At 48.9% G+C, this 23,015-nt stretch overlaps 1 long non-coding RNA gene across 1 annotated transcript in view; it reads right to left on the bottom strand.

Annotated features, from left to right (window-relative positions):
* LOC309449619 overlaps positions 1 to 11,406 on the bottom strand; it is a 32,315-nt gene extending 20,909 nt beyond the window's left edge. Inside the window, exon 1 of the long non-coding RNA XR_014185978.1 lies at positions 11,320 to 11,406. This is a non-coding gene — a long non-coding RNA (uncharacterized lncRNA). The remainder of the gene's footprint in view (positions 1 to 11,319) is intronic.
* Positions 11,407 to 23,015: the final 11,609 nt, after the last annotated feature.

Raw genomic sequence — 23,015 nt, forward strand, 5'->3', positions numbered from 1 at the left:
GAGCAGCGGCATTTATGAGCTGTAAGCGGTGATTTCTGGATGCTGCTCAGATACCCGAGAGAGGCGCAAACCAGAATTTCCTCACGCAGCCCGACAGTTTCTGCTGAGATGTCGAATGCCTCCATGAAGTCTTCACCGCTGTTCTTCCAGTTTCTCATTAACTGTGTAGAAGACCAAACGCCGTCTGCTCACAAAAAGCTACGAGCTCTGTAGGGCTTTGCAGCGAGAACCAACAGACTTCAGCCTAGTGGATTAAGAGAAGGCAATTTGAAGCTGATCCAGTGTTATCTGTTTCTTAAAGATCTCTCATTTCCTAGGCTTTCTCGCTAAGCCCTGGTCGGCAAGCGCCCGGCGCGCCGGGAGCCCGCACGGAATGCGATCTGCAGCCTCGAGCCCTGTCCCCACGTCAGCTGGTGACACCGTGGACGTGCAGAGCCCAGGAGCGCAGCCCCGGCCACGCAAGCTGCCAGTTTGCCAGCCCAAGAATGAAAGGGGACAAATTAAATATATACATCCCACCCAAGCTGCTACCGGTTCTATTTTGCCAGGGTGTTATTCATAAAAACAATCTCTGGTGCCAGCTCTGGTTCACAGCCAGGGCTGCAAACTGATGGAATTGCTTTTTATCCAGAGCACGTGATGGCAGGAGGGGGCTGAACATCGCTCTGGGGGTGGTGGCAGCCGGGGCCTTATGGTCCCAACAGTAAACGGGACACGGAATTGAGGGCAGAGCTAAAACTGCTGGGGCAGCTCCGCGTCCTTTCTAAAGAGACCACAATGAGGTTGGTGAGGGAACCAGCACGTCCTTTGGTGCCCTGCAGCTGCCCAGCTAACGTAGAAGGGCAGAAGGACAGGGGAATTAGCGAAGGGCTTAGGAGTTCTTAGAATAAAGGTCAGGCAGCCTTGGAGAACGAGGACCCCACCGCTGCTCAAAGGCATTCAGCTGGTTTATTGTCAGTGGGTTTTTGCCAACTCCCAGCCCCACTGGCTTCTCAGAGATGTTTTATGGTAACGCGAGTGTTAACAAGTGAGTGGGTGTGGGGTGAAACTCTTACTACCCCCTGTGATATTGCTTCATGTAGCTGTCCCAGGCCCAGAGAGCAGGCAGGTACCTACAAGAAGCAGAGATTTTCCTGGAAGAGGGAGGAAAACCCTCCCACGGCAGGATGATGAGAGCTGAGGCACTTCAGTCCTATCACTATGCGCAAGTCAGCTGCTTAAAAACGATGCCGTAAGGCTAATTTTGACGCGCTGTGGCCTTCAGTGGATCAAACCAGCAACCTGCCCATGCTTCAGTTTCGCACTGTAGAGAAAGGAAACGACAGCGCTTAGTGCTGGGGGGTATGTTACACCTGAGAGGTGTTCATCTGCCACAGCAAAGCAGCAGAAGGCAGCAGGGACGGATGCTGGAGTGACTGATGTGCAGCTAATCATCATCAGGCACTGCATCCTCCCCAGCCCGACGACTGCAGAGCCACAAGCAATTAAACTCGACGCAGCAAACCCCACCTGCTGCTTCCACTCAGCCTCCCTGTTTCTCCCTTTGCAAAGCTGCTGTCGGTCTTTCTTTCCACAAACATGGCCCTCTTGTGTTCACAAGACAAATCTGGAGAAAACGGTTAACTGCTCTTAAATACAAGAGAGTTATTAGACAAGTGGCTTTTCCACACCCCAAACCCCATCCTACAGGCATCTGCCCCAAATCCCACACAAGCGGGCTGAGCATCAGCTCCAGCATCACACACATTGGTGCCTTCCCTCCCACCCCCGCCTCCCTAGAGCTTTGCAGATCTAAACACGCAGTGCTTGGAAGGAAGAAACCCCAAGTGCTATTATCTGAAGGGTGGAGAGGAAGACCAGCAGTAAAGAATACAGATCAGGCCGGTGTCACTGCGTGTGCGTATTCGCAGGTGTATGTACGGGCACACGCACGCACAGAGGGAATTTGCAACGCGGCTCAGATGTCCAGAAATGAAAGGAGCAGTCGTTTATATCAGGGTTTCCATAGAGACCAAGTTTTGAAAGAATTAAGGTGGAACGATTATGTATGTTCTGAAGGGCCTGAGATAAAAATAACCTTGCTAAGCGTCGCATGGAGTAATTAGATGACGATCCTCAACTTGAAGCTGGTGAAATAGCCAACCTGGGCTCGCCTGCACGGTACCGGCCAAACCTTTAATCCCTTAGAGAACAGGGTTGGGTTTTTTCCCTGCTTTTCATAAAATCTGCAGTTTGGGCAGCAGGTCAGCAAAAAGTGCTCATGCACTTGGGTCAAAATGGCAGCATGGGAAAGATTCACTTTGGAAGAAGCCAGAACAAAACCTTCTCAATGCTTCACTTTGAAAAAAAGGTGTTTTGTTTAGCACCGCAATAACAGGGTAAAAGCAACGGAGAAAGCAACAGCAAGGTGTGAAACAAATACAACTCTCTGAGGCCAATTACTTCTGCTTTGGGAAGGGATAATGGAAAGCTTTGTTTCAGGTGGTCTTCCCCCAAGTGCATCGCTCTCCAGTCTCCTCCGGTTAAAACCACGAACAAACGAGAAACTCCTCCCTCGGTCCTGAACCAGCAGAGCGGTTTCCGCGCTGCCCTCAGCCCAGCTGGCTCGCAGTCTGCCTATCTAACCAGCCACACTGACTCCCCAGCTATTTTTCCTAAAGCAAATTCCTAACGATGGTTATGAAAACCTCCTTATGGCTTCCCAGCTGATGCAAAAGTACCATACAGTAACAGGCCATAATTCACTCACAACAGCTCCTAAAAGCAGCTTCTGATTGTCGGGGCTGTGTGGGGGTCCCTTCCAAACGACCCCAGGTGGACTTTGAGGAACACAATTCCCCACCAGATCCCATTTCACACCTGCACCTTCAACACGCACACCAAGTGCTGACGCCTCTGTGTCACCAACGCTGCCTTGTCTGCTTTTTGATGGCTCTCAACTCACCCAAGGACTGAGGGGGGAAAACTCCCCTTGTCTCTTCAGCTTCTAAAGCCAGCAGCCAGTGATAGTGAAGATGAAGGGCTCCAGGTCTGCTGGAGTGTGAGAAAGGAGGAAAACACATAAAGAACAGTTTTGATTCACAAGCCTGCTCCTCCACGAGCATTTCAGGCAGGATGGATATTCCTGCCTCTGCACCCCAGTGTAAGAGCTTAGGAAGTGAATTATTGGAGGAAGACTTTCCCCCTCGCAGAGAATAATTCCCTGTAACCTCACCTCTCTGTCTGAAAACTGCAGCATCTCCTTCATAAGTGTCTTTAGTACGGACACCAGCTCCTGTTTCTGGCAATGATAATGTAAGTCTGGTGTAGTACCATCGATTTCTGAGTGTGACTCGTGCTTTTCTTGGGTGCAAATGCTAAGAGTCTCAAGCAACTAATTTCTGCTTCCCACAGCACTCCCCTACAAAAGATCAATCCTTCCTGAGTAAAACAGAGAGCTGCAAGGGCTTGAATTTAATTGAGGCAGACAGCACGCTCCTCTGCAAACACTGCCGGGGCTCTGGCATCTGCAAAGGTTCCGTGTGACGCAGGAAACCTGAGTCAGACCCACGGAGACGCGATCGATGGGGGCAGCGATGGGGAGGCAGGACACGGAGGGTCCTGTGTCGCTCCTGTGTCAGCACAAGGTGGAGCGGACGTGATGTGGTTTGACATGAGCAGCAACCACACAGCTTTCCTGGTTCCAAAACAGCAAGTTTCCAACTCATCGCCTGTTCTCAGTACAGCCAGTGAATTGCCAAATAGATTTATTTGTAGCCTAAACCAGGTTTAGGTGATTCGCGTATATGCATCTATATCCATTCCCTTTTTCCTTATCTCCCTGAAATTTTAACTCACTGGCCAATCCAAGTCTAATCCGACGGAGGCACAGGTCTCAAAGAGGCTGAACCCCAAGAGATACCACAAAAATATATATTTGATCAAGGTTGGCAGACATTACAATGAAGAGAAAATCTGAAGTGTCAGCTGAACCCTTATACACCCTAGAGATATCCCCTAAGAAGGGATTCAGTCTTAAAGGTCTTTTCCAACCTGAACGAACCTATGATTCTAACATGAATGTGCCCACTTATTGACATACCTGAATTTGGCTCAACCAATACATAAGCCTTAGGTCATAGGTCCGCTGTATAATTAGGACTGAGTTACCAGCTGCTCTCTCCTAAACCCAGGCCTCGATCTCACCTTATCACCATCTTTTCACACCCCTGCGGTGCCTCCGATCCGTGGGCAGGATTTGTCCTTTGCCAGGGGAAAAGCAGCTCGGCGTTTGGCTGTCGATACACGTGAAGGAGCCCTGACCCCCCCTCTTTCCTTCCCACTCCAGGCAGATCAGCACCAGCTGCTGCAGGTGTTGCCAGGGCTCCTGGGGAAAGAGAACACCACAAATCCTCTGCTGAAGGTCACCAGCCACACGGAACCACGCCAAAGAGTGGGCACAGCACACCGAGATTAATGGCACTTCAAGGTTTAGATCTGGCTGCGCTGGGAGGGTCTGTGGAGAGAGCCAATAAAGGATAATATGCTTTTACATATAAATGAATCACTTAAAGGAATGAACAAGCCCGTACGTGGCCACGCTCCTGTCCTGAGGAACAGGGGAAGTATTCCCCACCGATCTGCAGAGAGAGTAATTAAAGAAGAAGAGAAGGGTCCAGAGAAGAGCAACACGACTGGGGAAGGGACTTGAACACAAGCCCTATGGGGAGAGGCTGAGGGAGCTGGGCTTGTTTAGTCTGGAGAAGAGAAGGCTTAGAGCTGAGCTCAGCACTCTCTAGAACTACCTGAAGGGCAGTTCTAGCCAGGGGGGGATTGGGCTCTTCTCCCAGGCATCAGCAATAGGACAAGGGGCCATGGGCTTCAACTCTGCCAGGGGAAATTGAGGCTGGAGATGAGAAAGCAATTCTGTGCAGAGAGAGTGGTCAGGATTGGAATGGCTGCCCAGGGAGGTGCTGGACTCAGCGGCCCTGGAGGTTTTGAAACTGAGATTGGCCATGGCACTTAGTGCCATGATCTAGTCAATGGGCTGGAGTTGGACCAAGGCTTGGACTGGATGAGCTCTGAGGTCTTTTCCAACCCAGTCCATTCTGTGATTCTGTGTGATCATGGGTTTTGCAGGCTGAGCACAAGGGTTTTGCTCTGGCAATAACGCCAATGTCGAGAGCAGGAGTGGGGCAGCGGGGCCCTGGGCACAGGGCCGGCAGCCCGGGTTCCAACCCGTGCTGGGACACTGGGGCTGTGTGGCCTTGGGGAATTTACTCCTCCTCTCAGTGCCCCTTTGAAAACAAGGATTCCAACACCGTGTTCCTCTGCAGAATGTCCTCAGAGCTAGCAAAGAGCAGCACTGCATCGCAGAGAGTTATTGCTCCAACTCCTTCCCTGCCCTCCTCAAGATAACATCTGAGCATCATCTAGACCTGCACAGAGCGATACGGGTCGTGTCTGTCACACGCGACTCCTCTGTGATCCCCAAAGGCAAAATGAGACACGTGGTGGCGTGTTTCGCCTCGGCAGGGTGGGCTCTGTTTCTGGACGAAGGGCTCCTTGTGCATGTTGCTTTTTTTAGCCAGCGCTCTGTGGCTTTGAGAGAGAAGAGAGGGTGATAAGCTGCTTGGAAACCAGGCAACAGGCGGCCGCTGCGCAGCTTGGGGTCATCCAGACCTGACATTTAGAGGCAAAATTTGCTTGGAAGAGGCAGTTTCGCTGGCCCCACACCAGGTTAAAATGAGTTATGGCTGGGCCTTGTTCCACTGAAATCCTCCTGGACTCTCATTTCCACCTTATGTCTTAATACCTGCCCCACTCCTGAGACCCAGGAGAAAGAGGGAAGAGGCATCAACAGTCTTGTTTTCGTGCTGGGCCAGGAGCAGGCACGGCCGCAGCCTGCAGCGCACCAGTTAACATGGGAATACTCCAAGGATTTTGTTTAGAGTTTTATAGCATTACGTACCAGCCTTATTGGATTTAAATGGCTTAAATTAACTGGGTTATTTAATGGATTGTCCAGATTAAGGAGGAATCTGCAAAGGCTGTTACTTCAAGAAGAGCAGCTGCATTGGAAGAAAAGATCTCCAAGTAACATTAATATCCAGGAGGCTCCTGAGTCCTGACAGGCCACTCCTGTCCTTTATTGACATTCTCTCATATGCATTTAGCCAGGTTTGTGTTTAGTTTAATAATCTCCTGAAAGTTTAATTGTTGCTTTATTCATCCATGACCTTTCCTTCTCATCTGGAGACATATTATTGCTAATCTACAAATTTCAAGAACCAGATTTATTTGCAAAACCAATTATTCTGCTATGCAAATCTCCTCTCCTCCTGCAGCCTGCTTGAACAGGGCTTTTTTACAGCCACCATAAGATATAGACACTATTCAAATATTTAAATGTAAAATTTATCTATATTTCTTTTCAAGCATGCCCAGGTTCTATGTGGTGCAAAGTTAATTAAAATCTTTAGAATCAAAAGCAGGTTTCCTGACCTTGATCCAGACCTGACAGACTTTAACCTCCAAAGTCACCCACAGGGGAACTGGAACTACCAGCAAAGCGGAAATCGCTTCGCTATCGGTAAACTTCTAACGGAGAAACACGTCCTCTCCATTAGTGTCAGATGTGACAACACGAGTTCAGTCCCAGAGACACAGATGCAGGTTTCCTGAGCTGTCTGAAGATGCCTGACCTGAAAGAGGTGTGGAAAAATGCTCAAAATCACACAGAATCTGAGAATCGACTGCCCTCCTGCTCAGCTACGTACCCGCTTGGACCTGCCCGAGAAACAACCACTCCTGACTGGCTTGCATCTTGTTGGGAAGATTGAAATGGTTCCATAAATCATAAAGAGTTCCAATTAATCACCATGAGACTGAAGGACAGGGAACGACTCCGGTAGTCTTGCACTGAAATGGAATTACTTGCTCACATGAAAAGAACAACTGGAAATCTGTGTTAGAACAGCCATCGCCTGTCGTGTGTATTGAAATGGGAAGAAGTGAGGATGGGGATAGTTTGTACCTGGGTACCACAGGCTGGTCACCTCCTGCAGCCAAAGCCACACACACCACCAGCTCCAGGAAGCTCTGGCTCAAGCTTCATATATTTCACATATGGGTGGCTTTAAGCTGTTTTCCACAGTCTGTGCATTGTTTCTCTTGCTCAAATAATTTAGCTTTAACCTGAGGCTGTGGGCTCAATCCTTGCTGTCAAAACCCAGCGTGTAGCTTTGCTTCAACTCCTGAGGGTACGGGGGAATACGGCGTGAATCTCTCTGACTCCTTCAAAGTCTAGCAGAGCTGCTTTATGTTTGGAGAAGTCGACATAAATAAAAATAAATCTGACAGGCTTTAGTCTACGTTTCTCCAGTATATCCTTGTCTGCACTGGATTTACCCGAGTTGGTTTATACCTAACAGCTTCAACGGGGATATGTTTACAGTGAGACAGACCCCAATAAATATGAGCAGGGATAAGGGTTCACTCACAAATACATCAAAGCAAAGCAAGGGCCAACATGCAGCCTACGGGCACTGGTGACAATGGGGACCCAGCAGCAATCCTGGCCCATTGCTGTGGTTGTGCTGCACGTATGGGCTAAAACAGTTGGGGTCCTTACCCACCCCCCCAGCAAACCAGGATGCTTTAATTGCCACAACAAATGCTCGTTACAATGCAAACTGCTTCGTTTTCACTGCTATTTTAGCTTGAGTTCAGAACTACTTTTTGTTCTTAGCAGAGGGAAACAAGACTCATAAAACACTGTAATAGTGTCCAATTACACTTAGAGCTGGAAACCTTAAAGGTTCCAGTGAGAAAAGAGGCCACGTTCCCCTGCTGCTGCACGGCCCGTGTCGTGGGCAGAATGAATCGGGAATTACAGCGCTTTTACCTGCGTAAATGATTACAGAGGAGCTGCAATCCAAGGTGAAGCTGAGCCTTTAGAAGGTTTATTTTAAGCTCAGACACCATCAAATATGACAGAAACATGAAAGAAACTTCCCCTCGGTGACATGTGGATGAGAACAGGACTGATTTTCTGGTGCTGGACGCTGGCACCTGTACCGTGGGCACTCGGTGCTGGGATCAATGTCCCCACGAAGGGCACAGCAGCATTTGCCGCTGTCAGTTTGCCAGAGTTATTTGATATTTTTAGCTTTTCATCCCAAACTGACTCTCATCTTGCAAAGGTGCTAGCGAGGCAGAACTCCACTGAAACCCAACTTCTAATCTAAGTTCATGACTAATCCATTAACACTGAACCCACCGAAGAGCGGTGGGTAGCATCACTCTGGCCTAATGCATATTCAGCCGAGCTTAAGGCAATAGAGAACAGGGCTGTGGTTTCGCTCAGGGAAACCTTCAGTGGCAATTTCAGCTGATGGTGTCACCGCTGGCCTCTCCATCCCTGTCCTGCACTCCCTGACACAACCAGATCAGTTCCACCACCCACTTTACACGCCAGGGCAGCGCACAACGCGCATCCTTTGGGGATGAGATGGATCGGTAAGAAGCAGGAACATGCCAGTTTGTTCCCGTCATCATGGACTTCATTGCATGATGCCACATGCTGTCCAGACCTGTATCTCCAAAATAGGTGTAAGCCTCATCGCCTCCCAAAGCCACACCAGCAGCCTTTGAACTGACGGCAGCGCTCGGATCCGCTGCCAAAATCTCAGGACACGAGATCCTTTGTCTCCACATTACACTCATCTCTTCCACTTTTCCTTCAAATAAGATGAATCTTTGAATTTGTCACGTAAGTGGTGGTTTCCAAACGTCATTTACCCAGCAGAGGCTGGGGGGGGGTGCTGTTCTTCAGGTCAATTTGTGAGTCATTTCGCTTGCCACTCAACCAAGTTTCAGTCACTTAGAGACAATATATCTGAGCTATAAACCTGAACCTCGAAACATAACTCACCAGATTTAGTGAGTGGCCTGTCATCACTGAGAGCAACGATCCTTAACCCCTTATCTAGCTCTGGGGGATCATTATCTGCAGTTGTTAATTTAAGCTTGTTTTAGGTAATAAAAAAGTATTTCTTCCTGCTAAAAATGTGCCACTAATTCTACTACTGCTGCACTATTCAGTTGCATACTAAGACTTATTATTTTTACTGATTTCTCATCAAATTGACATTCAAATACACAGTGTACAAACTAGCCAATTAACACGGCTACTGGTCAACTTCCCAAGTGTTTTCATCAGTCAGGCCAGGGCTGCAGAAGCCTCTGGAAACAATGAAGCAGAGTTTAATGTGCCCCATTGAGCTGGTCAGTGGTCACTAATATTTAGAGTGGAATAAGAAAAAACTCACAAACCAACAAAAGCAAGTTGTCCAGGTTGGGAATGTAATGATCCCCAAACTTCTAAGGCGAGCACAACGACCACAAAACCCTCGAGCAATCCGTCTGTCAGCTGGGAAGATGTAATTCAGACACTGAATGGCATCGCGCTTGTGGACAGCTCTATGGAACTAATTTACTTGAAGAAGGAAGAGTGTTTAATCAGTTGGGGTTCAAAAGGCATGTAACTCATGTCAGAGGAGAGCAAAACTGATTGTACACTCATCACAGGTGAACAAAGGATCAGGGAAGACAAAACAATTACAAGCAGATAATGAAACAGATAGTCAGCAGCACAGACAGAGCATCTGAAGGTGTAAAGTGCTGGTAACAGCAAGGAGGGCAGGAGGACGGAGAACCGGGGCTGCTCAGGGGGCAGCAGGACCAGCCTCCATCTCCATGGAGTCCCCAGGTCACTCTGAACAAGGGACAGCCCAAATCTAACCATCTGAAGATGGTGTCGTTTGGAAGCCGGTGCCCCTCCAAAACCTACTCTGTGGCATATGCCGCAACCACCAGAACATGGAAGAAATGAACCCATTTCCAACTCCTCCGTTCAGAATCACCAGCACTTTTAGGATGGCTGCTCCTGCCCTTCCTGCTCTGCTGCAGACCCGACGCTCGCTCTGCGATGATGTGCACTATTGTTCACCAAAACATCAGCTCTGAAGAAGTAATTGCCCCGGGGAGCCCTGAGACACAGTCCCGGGGAGAGGCGGATTAGCGGAATCAGTCTCATTTTCCACCGGAACAGCTGGGAATGTGCACGCACCGTGGGCGGCGATGTCTCAGCTGAGACAGGTTACAAGCAGCGGATGGAAAAGAACGTCTCAAACCGCTCCATCACCTGCGACGGCTCCACTGCTCCATGTGCTGAGACACAGACATCCAGCGGGATGTTCGCCCTGCTCTTCTGGAGCAGCCAAAAAGAGAGGTGGCTTTTCTGTCGCCTTTTACCAGTGGGGCTGATGGTGCCAACTATCACCCACACAGGAGGGTGGTCTCCAGCCCCACGTGGTACTTTTGATCCCAAAGCCAGAGGTTGCAGGGGTTGTGCAAAACCCCGAGCAGCCCAGGCTGAGCAGGAGGGCACAACCACACTCACCCGAAGGGCGAAACTCCTCAGGGTTGAAGAGAACCGGGCAATAATTCCCTCGCTGCTGTGCCGCTGTGGCCCATCGCAAGCGGGAGGATGTCAGAAGAGCCTCCGGGATGGGGCCTGTGCCAGCAAAGCAGGAGATAATTATCTCCTTGGAAGCAACTGGGCTGGTTTATTAGAGAACAATACTCATCTTTCCATCTCGCCTGATGATCCCTTATCATTACCCAATCCTCCTGGGCTTCACAGACATTAGCTAATCTTATGATAAGAGATTAAGAGAAAAGCCAAGACACGTTCCCAGCCATTAATGGCAACTCCCCCAGAGCCCGGGTGTGTGACGCAGAGATCCGAAGGTGCCTTACAGGCCTTGCTCTGTTTGAAAGACACAAGCAGAAACCTGATTATTCCCGACCGACCTGCTGGGTACTTAGTCATGGTCATTCGAGTTGTTTTAAGACGAGAAAAATGTTATCATTAGGAGGAGCTGTGCTAGAGCGGGATAGCAATGATAGCTTTGATAATGCCTGCAGAGAGGTGAGCGTGCCAGAGGGTAAAGCACCAATCTGGTCACACTTCTTGCATGCAAAGCAGAGGCAGCTCCAACGGGAAGGTCAGACCGACGACAGGTTGGGATAAACCACACTGAAACGGGTACGTTTTGCACTGTTACTGCTCAATACGATAACTACAGTTACGTGCGTGCATCGCTGCAAAAAGAAACGCAGAGTTGCCCTGAGTGTGTTTGTACATCCACATAAAGAAAATTGCCTCGAGGACTCTTGACTCCAGCACCAGTTTCTTCCCAACAAGGGCAGTCAACAGTATTTCCTAGTGTGGGCAAGAAGCCAGAGCATCAAGCAGCAAAGTGCGGAACTCACCCAGCTCATTCAGCAGAGGACGGTGACCAAGTTTCACGGCATCGCCGCCTGGCTTGGAAACCGCTCGACATCCATAATTTGTTGTGCTACCTCAGCATAAATACAGGATCCCAACATCAGCTTCAGTTTCCAACACTTTCAGAGCCACGCGCCCTTTCCTGCACGCAACAGCACCTTCCGTTAGCCCAAGGTACTTTTGTTTTCAAAGGAAAACATACCAAAGAACAAAAATAACATCTCTTGCCCAGGACAACACAATAGATGTGTTTTCTGGCTCGCTTTCTGCAATGGCAACAGTTTTTGAAGACAAAAATACCCCAGAAATGGTCTGTGGTGTATGGAACAACATTTGATACGAGGACCACAAACCAGCTGATGCCTTCGCTGCAGAATCAGAGGCCATTAGGGACAGCACCTTCCTGAGACACATCCTGCTCCTCTGCCTGCAGAATAGCAAAGAAAACCTCTCTCCTAGAACACATTTCATTCTGCATTAAACGTTGTGGTTTCTGAGAGCTGCTCCCGTGCAAAACCAACACTGTTACTTATGAAATAATGCATCAAACCCACAGATGGGAATTGGCTCTCCCGGCAGAACAGCCAAAAAAAAACCAACCCACCAATCTCTCTCTTTTTTCCTTTCCTGTAACAAATGGCCTCTTTCCCCAGTCATCTGCGTAACATTTAAAGATTAATGTCTTATGTGGCACGGCACAGAGTCGTTTGCTTCCTTTTAAGAAAGCTTAAAGCTCTTTAGAGACCGGGTTCTACTTCCAGAGTTATCTGTCTACAGAGCAAACACACTTCAGATGTTCAGCCAGCTTCTTTAAAGAACGGGTTAGCTAAATGAAGGGTTACCGAGTGCGATCTTAATGAACCTTACTTAGTTTCCGATTGGCTTTCATCTGTTTTATTGCCTGTTCTTTAAATTTGCAGATGACTCGGCCTGTGAGCAGAGCCTTGGATTGAAAGGCAATTTGCAGGAAGCAAGGAGGGCTGTGCTGTTTAATGGGCAAGGAACCGGGCTGGGACGCGGCTCGATGCACATGGGAGCTCTGCCACCCCCAACCTGTCACTTCCCAGCTGTCTTGCAACTAGAAATTGAGGGTAAAGCTACAGTGCCCAGGAACCCCACACATCAAACTGCTCTGGATAAGCAGCATCAACCAACTCCAAGCATCCACTTGCTCTCTGGTCTCTAAAACACCCTTCACCCCCATGGCACAGGGCATCTGTACTCCGGGAGTTTGGATCTCTCACCTTTGTTGACAGACAAATCCAGAACAAGTAGTTTAGCTTAATATTCTCAACTTCTGGCTCACTTCTGATTACTTTCAGCGCTTGCTGTTCTTCGGTCTCCCTTGTCTTGCTGAGACGGTGTGAACTTGCCAATAACATTGGTAAAATGTAGGAGTCTGAGACAGAAGTCACTTCTGGGAAATATTAAATATTATTTCAATTATTCTATCAGAATACCAGCACAAGCAGAGGGACAAAGTGAAATGCCAGGCCCCACACCGGCTGTTACAGCCACTCCATGGAGACCTGTGGAGAAGCAGGTCTCATGTACCAGGAAACTCCTCAGAGACTTGGAGATGTTAAACAAGAAAGAGAAACAACGGAGGAGGCTGCCAGGCTCCGCTTGCTTTTCAATGGAACAGTCTGCTCGCTTCAACCCCTCTTTCTGGTCGGAGCTGGTATTTTCCCTTCCACAGGATGTTTGAAATGCCTACCTTTGTTTTCACAGAGCGCACAGCTCGTCCCCGCGGGATTCCCGCGCAGAGCCAGGCTCCTGCCAGCCCCGGCTGAGCCCTGCGAGCGAGGGGCTGCCAGGGGCTTTCTCCAGCCCTTTCAAGACCTTTGGAGGCCGGCAGAGCGAAGCAAAGAGGCCCTGGTGTAATGGAAACCCCGGCCCCAGGGAGGAAATGCAAACAGGATCTTGCCCTGTGTTGGAGGCCCTCGGGCTTTTTTGGGGGAAAAGGTGACTGTACAGCTGCAGTGACAGAAATGGCTTAGCAGAATAAAACAAAGGCACTTCTCACAGCTTTGTCTTGCGAGTCTCATTTGCTGACACAGCCAAGTTTTGCTGATGTGAGCACTACGAACCAGCTATATCTCCTGGGGTGGGCGAAGGGGCTGGAGTGTATCACACGGGGACAGGGACACACTGCGGGGAGCCCCCCGCACCATGGGTGCCAAAACACCAGCAGAGCCCCCAGCCCACGCAACAGACCAGAACCTGACTGGTTTGATACTCACCCTGCGCTGACTTTCAATAGAATTCCACTGATTTCAGTGGATTGACATCAATAGAATGTAACAGCCTGGCCCTTCTACCACAGCTTTGGCACTTACTGGAGCAGAGGCAGGATCAGGCCCTGAGCAAGAGCAGGATCAGGCCTTTGGAGGCCCGGTCTAGATGAAGGCTGCAGGATCAGGCCTTTCTGTCAGCACTTGGGGCGATGGGGTAGATGCCTTTTTCTTTAACTGCCTCTTTCCAGCTGAGAGAATAACACTTTGGCGAGTCAATGATAAAATAGTTTAATGTAATAAACATGAATCTGTCAGACTCAAGTGCCCTAAAATATTCCAGGCTGCAAACGCAGGACCAACAGCGAGCTTGTTGATACAGCCTCAAGCCAGAACTAATCAGACGTAGACACCATTTGCTTTCAATAGAAATTATATTCAAGAGGGCTGCTTCCTGCTTGCAGGGAAAGACGGGAGGCAAAACAGAGCGATGTGGCACGCTGAAAGCAGAGAGTTCGCTCCCATCAGGCTAAAACACCGTGGAGTTTCAGTATCTTGCAGGGAAAGAGGCTCGTTGTTTGACTGGAGATCCTGCTGACTCAGCTCGCAGCTGAAGTTCTCCCCGGGAAGCAAAAACATACAAATAAATAAAATAGACCTTTTTGTGTGCAGGGTTGTAAATAACGGGGAATGAAAGCAGAATCAGCAGCCAACAGGCTGGGGCTGTAAAACTGCACATGTTGGTGCTGCATCAGGACAAGCAAACAGTCCTTTACCTCCTTGATCTGGCACAGAGATAACATTAATTAGCCTTTCAAGTGGCCCTTTGATGCCTTGGAAAGCCAATGTCACTGGGTTCTGGAGTCTCTGCAGGCAGACTCAGGAAAGAACTGGCAGGAATTCAGTGCAGATGCTTTCCAGCCTCCGTTATGCTGGGTGTAAATCCAGCCCAGCTCCACTGACAGGAGAGAAGTTGTGATTTACATGAGTGAAAATGAGAGCAAAATTCCTTGGAATTAGCCCTCTGAGATAATTCGATCTGATCATTAGGGATGGGTAATTAAAACCACTTGAGCCTGCAGTCACACATACACACACAAAGCACCAACCCCGAGTGCACCAGAAGTGTGTTTAACTTCAGCTCACCGTTTTCACGTTTTCACAACATTCTTATTTTCCAGTTCTACTTTGCTGGGCTCCTTCCAGCACCTCCATAAGCGACATACACACGTGATGGCACTTTTCCTTTGAGAACTGCAGGTCCCAGGGGAGATTAAACCCCGTGACCTGTTCCTACAAGATCTGCCGCTCTGCTTTGCAAACTCAAGGACTTGAGGGAACTTGGAGTGGATCCAGGTTCAAGGGAACTTAACACAGATGTGACAAGGGCTCCCTGGTGCTACGGTAATAAATAATAATTAATAACAATTAATCACTTAATGACGAGCTTCCCTGATCAGTCATGATCACCATTTCATGGTTGATACCCCCATGCTTTGAGACAGATATGGCAGGCTTGACCTTTCCTCCTCACCAGCTTTACGCTGTTATAATTTTGTTAAGCCAAACCCTCAGCTTGTGTAAATCTGCACAGCTAGAGTGACTTCTGATTTATGCCAGTACAGGAAGGGAATCACATCCTCTACATATTTTACCAGCCTAACAACCTTACACATGCGAGGCAGAGACAAATACAGACTAGGACTCTCTTCTTAAACTGCTGTCTCTCCCCTGCAGAGAGGAAAATCAAATCAGCTCTCAGGCTCCCAGGTACGGATTGTCCCAGGGTCAGGAAAGGAAAACTCCTTCTGCCTCCCCTTCCCATGCACTTGCTATTCTCCTCCTTCAACATCTCACATGGCAGCTGAATTAGTCCTACGCTAATTACATTTGATCACCTCTGCAACAGCAGAGTAAAAGAGGGACTGTGTATTTGTAGCTGCATCCCAAATCCTACCTGACTTTCTGGAGGAAAAAGAATAGGAAAGAAACACTCCTCCCACCCCCAGAAGATCTTTTAATACCCCTTTCTTCCTCCTCCCGTGGCTCTTTTCCTGTGGCCGCAGCAGACTGCCGCCCTGATTGAAGTGAACTCCCTCTGAAGGTTTTATCTCTTTACCAGACTCGAGATGTTCCAGCCCAGCGCTCTCCCCGCTCCTGATGTTCTTATTATCCTCATCCTCATCGGACCGAGTCATTTTGTGCCCCTTTTGTTACGCTCCCTAGAACAGCCTGTGTTAAAGACACTTCCAGCATTGTTAATGCTTTCGCAAAGTTCTTTTTATTTCTTCTACAGCCAAACAATAATCTAAGAAGCCATATTGGAGGTAACATATTAGAAAGTGCCTGCTTTATTATCAGCGCAATATGGGCCTGTAATCTGATAATGATAAAAATCTGCCCCTTTGCTTTGGCTCTTATCATTTAATTGGAGCGAAGGAGCGCATTTGTTTGCTAATAATTTTATAATTGGTACTATCTGCCGAGACCCATCAAAGGAACCGTGCGCAACCACCGCTTTCAGAACAAACCATCTCCCTGATAAAGTGAGCGTTATGGCATTTCAATGTTCCTGTTATTGTCTGCAGAGCGAGGGTGCCCTCGGGACACCCACAGCGGCACTAACCCCCACCTCTGTGTGCCCCCCAGCTCCCGGCCCACACGCCAACCTGTGGGCTGTTACCAGTGGAGCTGGTGGCTTTTGCAATCCCTTCTGTTCCAGTTTCACCAGACATCCCAATATTTTGACAACGCCAGGATGTGTCTCTTCACACTTGTGTCTCCATGCGGCTCCCAGCCCGACTCACCTGAGGCATCTCCTCTCTCGCTCCACCATCTGCTGTGAGCAGAGAGGGAAAGCAGAGACAGCTGGATCCGCGCAGGGTGTGAAGGGAAGCACACGCCAAAGGGTTTGTTTCCCCCACCAATGAAAACACTAAGGATGTGTCTACACTGACAGTCGAGCAGGAGCCAAATCTGCTCTTCAATCCAGAGCCACACTGCTGGCATTGGGCTGGGCTCTGCGGAGGTGACGTGCGGCTGAGTTCATCACCCCTGTGCTGATGCAAATGCGGTAGATTAGACCCCAGTAGCTACAGCCCAGCCCACCAAGAGCTGTCCTGTGCTTGGCAGCTCTTCCCCACCCCACGGGGGCTTTGGCTGGGGCTAGAAATACAGCAAAGGAAAACAAAGCGGTCACAGATTGGTCTTTTGCCTGAGGGTAAATAGCACGGTTTGGCTAGTTGCCACAGAGCTGAACTCCTCCTCCCCAAAAGCTCTCGAGTGCCTGTTGGGATGAGTCCCTGTATCCTCCTGCCCATGTGCCATCTGGGATGGTGGTATTTGGACCAGCCAAAACTACGCCAGGCAGTGAGCTAGCAATTAAATACTCTGGGCAAACGGAGACACTGGGCACCCTGCGCTGACCAAGGCTCCGGAGCCCCCTCAGTGGACACGTCCCTCTGAGCAGGCTCCAGCAGCACCACACGCGGCAGCCAACCCGCTGCAAATATCCCTAATGCAAACAAGTTCTAATAAGCTGTTGCTCTTGTAGTGCTGTTTGTATTAAGGCACTTAATGCAGGCATTTTAACAATTACATGTTTGTTTAAATCTCAGCTAATATAACAGTAACCAGAAAATAATGAGAGCTGCTCCTGCTTTGAGCTGCCCTTGTGCCTCCCTCCTTTGAGCCGCGCACCCAATGCAGCACCTCTGAGACGGAAGCAACGGGAACGGCGGGTTAAGCAAAAAACAGCGAAAGAATATGCATAATAAAAAAAGAAAGCTGAGAGTGATGCATTCACTTGATGTTGAAGAAAACCAGCCAAACTCATCAAATAAATGAGAGGTATAAAGCCAGCATCAGCCCCGCAACGGCTGCACAGGCGCAGCCCTGCGGCAGAGCTGGCTCTGCGCACGGGTGGGAAACGATGGCACAGAGACGTGTTCTGGAGCATCGCGCTGCTGGTCGAGACTCTGTCACTTCACCTAAAGTCTGGTTGCAAGTCCTGCCCGCTCCACCGTTTCACCGACATTTATGAACCCAGAGCTTTATGATTTCATTTGGCTTCTGCGAGAACTGGCTGTCTAGGTTTATTTATGTGAGTTTTAAGGGTTTTATGCAAATTCTAGTGCTTGTGAAAGGCCCTGGATTCCCCAGCATGGAGAGGAAAGTACTCTGTTTATTCACAAGCTGCAGAGGGTCTGGCCCAAGCTCTGGAGGGATTCCCGAGGATTCAACCGGGCTGTTTAAGGTGCTGTTGTTTTAACATCGATTTCCATCCACATCAGTGCACAGAGACTAAATGAGGGCCCTGGAACTCACATGCATTCAGCCAAAGCAGCTGAAAAACTTATTGCTCCCACCTGCAGGGGCTGGAAGCTCTTTGCCAGGAACCCTGGAAGCTGGCAGGGCACACAATGTGATGTGCTGCACGGGAGTCACAGGGCTGTGCCTGCACCAGAGGTTTTCATTGGCTTTATGGCATCAGTCAAAAGCCCGATTGAAACGAAACCAAGGCCCAGATCTTTGTAATTTCATCTGCTGTCTCAGTGATGTGACAAAAATGGGAGATAACACAATGATCCCTGGAAATAAGCAGAGAGGAGTTCCTGAACGATTCGACAGGGACTTGCAATGCATCAGGCATTCTGCACGTCCGGGAGCTGAGCCCAGATGTGCAGACACCCCCACTCCCAGTGCTGGACTCAAAGCTGGACCTTGTCTCCCAAACTTCCCTGCAAACATCCAAGACAAATGGAGAAGCAGAAATAACCCACAAGCTCCGAGCACCGCCTAATCAATTACCCCCAACCGTTTCCTTTCTATAAAAATAGACACAATATTTCCTTTCCTCTCTACTTCCCAGGGCAGTTCAGAGGATTAATTAATATTGGATACACGTTTGGGTCTGACACACTTTATAAACAGTTAGTATTAATCAGATTGGAATTGATCAGCTCCGGCTCAGCGCAGCCCTTGTCAGCCCCTCTCACATCTCGGTGCTGATTGCTGATGCTGAGATACACAACTGTGCTGCGGCTCAGCCCAGGAATGACTGTCCGGACACCGTAACATGGCCTCTTAAACCATTATAGCATTTCCCTACCCCTTCCATGCCACGCGATACGCGCAATGCATCCCTGACATCATCCAAACTAAGCAGAAGAAAGGGAGGGCAGAGGATTTACAGAAAATATCGCATGTGAGGCAGCAGTGAATGTCTGTCACCAGCCTCGTGTCCATGCCTGGCATTGAGCCCTGACCTCCATGCCAATCTTTGTCCAGCTTTGTCTTCTCATTATTGCCCGCTTCCCATCTGTACCGCAGTCCGCAGCCCGCCCTTCGCCCTGCACTGTGCTTAAACCCTGGGATCGAGAAACAGAAACACTGCAAACACACGTTGCTCACCCCCTGTTCTTTGCTGCTCGACACATGGTGTCAATCAGTCTTCAATTCAGGTGTCAATAAAAGTTGCCCTTCTGACTGCGAGGTCTCTGCTAAGCGTGGCTTTTGGGACTGGAGAAGCTCAGCATCGTGCCCGGTGTGTCTTGTTTACCCCGAGTGATGTTACACAACAGGCTCCTCCAAAAGCAGCTCTACAACTGTTTCCCATTTTGAGGACACACGGAAGAATGCCCCATGTGGGACACGGGAGCACAACGACCTCAGTGCCACACACGCGAGCAGCGAGCACTCCAAGGAGCAGCTCCTTTGCCATCACATCAAGCAGTTCACCACAGTGCCCTGAATTACAGCTCCGTCTGCAATCAAGGGAGAGCAGAATCAGCCCCTCCAAGGGCAGATGAACTTGCCCCAAGATCAGTGTCTGGGTGGAAGGTCACTCGCTGCCCGCTCTCCACCGATGCTGGAAGGACACTGATGGGATGTCTTGCTTGCAGAGACTGATGCCACTTTGCCCTGTGTGCTGACAGGGAGCAGGTAAAAACCTCGGCTTGGCAGTTCTGTTGTGCAGTTCATCTTGCGACAAGTTAGTAACATGAAAAAGTAAAACCATGTGAAGTGCCAGACTGGTGAGGGAGGAACTGGGACCTACTTACCCCACTTTCCCTTGCAATATGACAGAACAAGCTGACTTTCCCCAGCTATAGATAGACCAAGGCATGTCCTATATCCTGCCTGCAGAGCCAAGTGATGCTGGCTCAGCATTAGCCTGGCCATCCTCCAAAATTGGATTTTCAATTAATAGCATCGACTCATCACAGAGAAGAGGCAGCTCAGGTCTTAGTTGAAGGTCAAGGAACTTCAGGCAGCATGGGGCAGATTTACACACCAATTAAGTTCCCAAATCACCTGCAGCACACAAGGCACAGGAGCTTTTAGATGAGCTCAAGGTGGCTGATCCTAAACCCAGCAGTGCTGCAGAAATTGGGAGAGGGAAGAAGAGCGCGAGCTTTTCCCCCACGCCACACCACTGGGATGGAAGGGCATTTTCACCCTCAGCCAACAAAAGCACACACCACCTGGACTATAGGTGAAAAGAGCCATAGTAGAATTAGGATAAGCTTAAGGAGACTCAGCTCACTCCGAACCTTCCATGCTGAAGGGTTAAGAGCACCCAGATGGCCTCAAGCCGCTCCCAGTGTGGAACTGGGCCCTTGGAAATAGGCAGAGAGCACAAAGCGGTGCCTTAGAGCCACCGTTTGCATTTGGAAGCATTTCCCCTTCTCCTGCTTGGGCAAAGGCTCAAGATTGGAGCTCGGAGGGGAGAAGAGGGAGGAGAAGATATTTTATTTATAACTGCACATTCATTTGATTAAGAGCTGTTTCTGAAAGATTTGCCTGAAACAATGTGAAGGGAAGGGGTGGGGCGGCGGGGAGAGAAATCCTGCAGTAGTTTAATCCGAGTGGCGCTGCAGAGGGTCGGAGACGGCTGGCAGAGCTCATTTCTGACCAAAAACCCCAGCAGATCCTGGGAGATGCTTTCTTTGCACACACCCCCTTGGAATAAGGAGGCTCTGTGCTGGACAAAATACCAGCGTCATTCCGGACATGGAAAAGGGGCACGTTTTCAATGAAAGGACCAAAAAAATCCACCAACCACCTCCTCCTCTCCCCGAGGGTGCCGCAGCTCGGCAGGACAGTTTAATCACCATATCAGTATTTTCCTTTCATATAAATACACACGTAAAAAGAAAAAAAAAATCAATTAACTACCAGTGCTGTTGATTATAAATCAACTATTTACATAGTTAATTACTATATCTTTAATAAATGGTATGCAGGAAAGGAAGCTGACAAAATATAGCCATTCTTTTGCTGCTATCAATTATTTGGAAGGGAAGGCAATTACACTAAATCTTTCTCCCACCTAGCTCTCTTGTCAAGGGAAATATCTCCCCCTCCTTCATCCCATCTAGAGCCTGGAACTGGGCCTCCAACATCACATTACTAAATTGCTTAAGCAGCATTTTAAATAACAAAAAGGGATATCATTTAATTTTTTTTCGAAACATGAAAATCAATAAGCTGTCCTTCAGCCTCCCTGAGTGATTGGCCAGGGCTGCCTCTCTCGGAGCTAATTCAATTTTCAGCCTTATCCAGAGCAACCAAGGCTTCAAAAAATAATCAGGCTGTTCTTATGGGCCCATCTGGGACTTCATCGAGGAATTCCCTTCATTGAATTAGAGATCTTGTGCTTTTTTGAAAGGAGATGCATTCCTGACACTATTTGGAGGCAGTTTCTGATCAATAACCCTCGCTGATATTTTTAGCTGCACTGTGGCTCCCAGTTCCTTGCTCCATGTACAGTGACATGGAAACCAGTACGGGATGGGGAGTCCATTGGCTTGGACTGCGCGGGGGAGGATCTCTCCAAGCTGGATGTCCAAGAAGTGTCAAGAGTTGTTTTCTACCTGGAAACTCTTGGCCCCGAGGTGCGAGGAAGGGGAGACTTCACAATGCTGAGCACCTTTTAGCAGCGAGCCAGGTTGAACAAGGGCAAGCTGGTTATTTCACGTCTGTAAGGCACCTGGCACAGCTCTAAATGCCACTGTACGATCAAAGATTATTCCACCCTCATGAAAAACCCAATGAACACAGGAAAACACAAAAATCCCTCCACTCTCCACAGTCATTAGATATGAAGAGCAAAATAGGAATTCAGAGCAGGTATCCCCCCCACCAAGCAGCCTGTGTCTGAGAGTGGCCAGCAGAGGATGCTTAGGGAAAGAACAAGAAACAAACAAGTACAGCCTGAATTTATCCCTTCCCAGCTCCCAGCAATCACTGAAATGAAGGTTCTCAGAGCCAGCCCTTGCATCTGGACCATCCTTTTTAATAGCTACACTGCAGGTATTCCTCTGATTGGGGACCAGCACCTGCAGGCCCTTCCTTCTGAGACTGCAGCTCCCTGCCCTGGGACTGATGCAAGGGGTGACAGGGAGGGATAGAAAACAAGTCATTTCTTTACAACAGCTTATAAGACTCAGGGAGAAATGATCACTCATTAGAGGTTTCACAGGAAAATGAAACAGAAGTATAAATCTGCACTGGAAATCTTGACGTCAGCTCCAACATGAGGTCATGCAGCACAGAGGGAGATCCCTGTTCAATTCACTGAGCTTATTGACTCATTCATCAGAATCCTTCTAGTTTCATCTCATTACAGTCACCCACCCCAGAGCATAAACGATGCTGTAGCCATTAACGGGTTGATTAGCACTGCCCCATTTTACAGACAGATAGGGATAGGAGAGGAAGGTACGGTGACCTCCCCAAGGACAGAGGCTGCAAACAGAAGAGCGCTGGCCCACTTCTCCTCGCTTTATCCACACCAGAGATCGCTCCCCCAACCCACGTCTGTGTGTTTTCAAAAGCGTGTGCATTTACACGGGGCCCAGTCACAACAGAGCAAATCCGAACATCCACCCAACCACCATAAACAACACTCGGTTTGAAACATTTTCTCCATCTTTCAAGATTATTGCAGCATCTGTTGATCACATTAAGTTGTAAGTGTGCTGTCTCCATGGAGACCGCAGAGTCTCCCTGGGTTTCCAGTTACTGTACGTGGCTTCGACTGAAAGCAAAGTCACCCAATGAGTCAATCTTTATTCCATGTAATGAAAGGAAAGGATGTCACTGGGCTGATTGTTAGATATGTTGGATAATGAAGCTAGATTTATCATTACACTTCCTTAAAGAGACATTGGTATGGAAGTGACACCTCAAATGGGGATTTGTGTAGCGTTTTGTGAAAAGACAGTCCTTCAAAGCAGCAGGCATCCTTCTTCCTCGAAGAGATCTCCATTCATCCATAGGGAAACTCTCCCCATGAATTTGCACAATAACCATGAAATAACCAGAAACTATCCTGTGAAACAAGGAGCCACAGATAAAAGCTGCTCTTCAAGGGGAAAAAAAACCCCAGTTAAAATCTCTTTTGCTCTTAATCAGCTTGGGGGCCCCTTCAAGAAAAGGGA

The sequence above is a fragment of the Streptopelia decaocto genome (assembly GCF_964273445.1).
Source record: "Streptopelia decaocto genome assembly, chromosome: 24".
Classification (NCBI taxonomy): Eukaryota; Metazoa; Chordata; class Aves; order Columbiformes; family Columbidae; genus Streptopelia; species Streptopelia decaocto.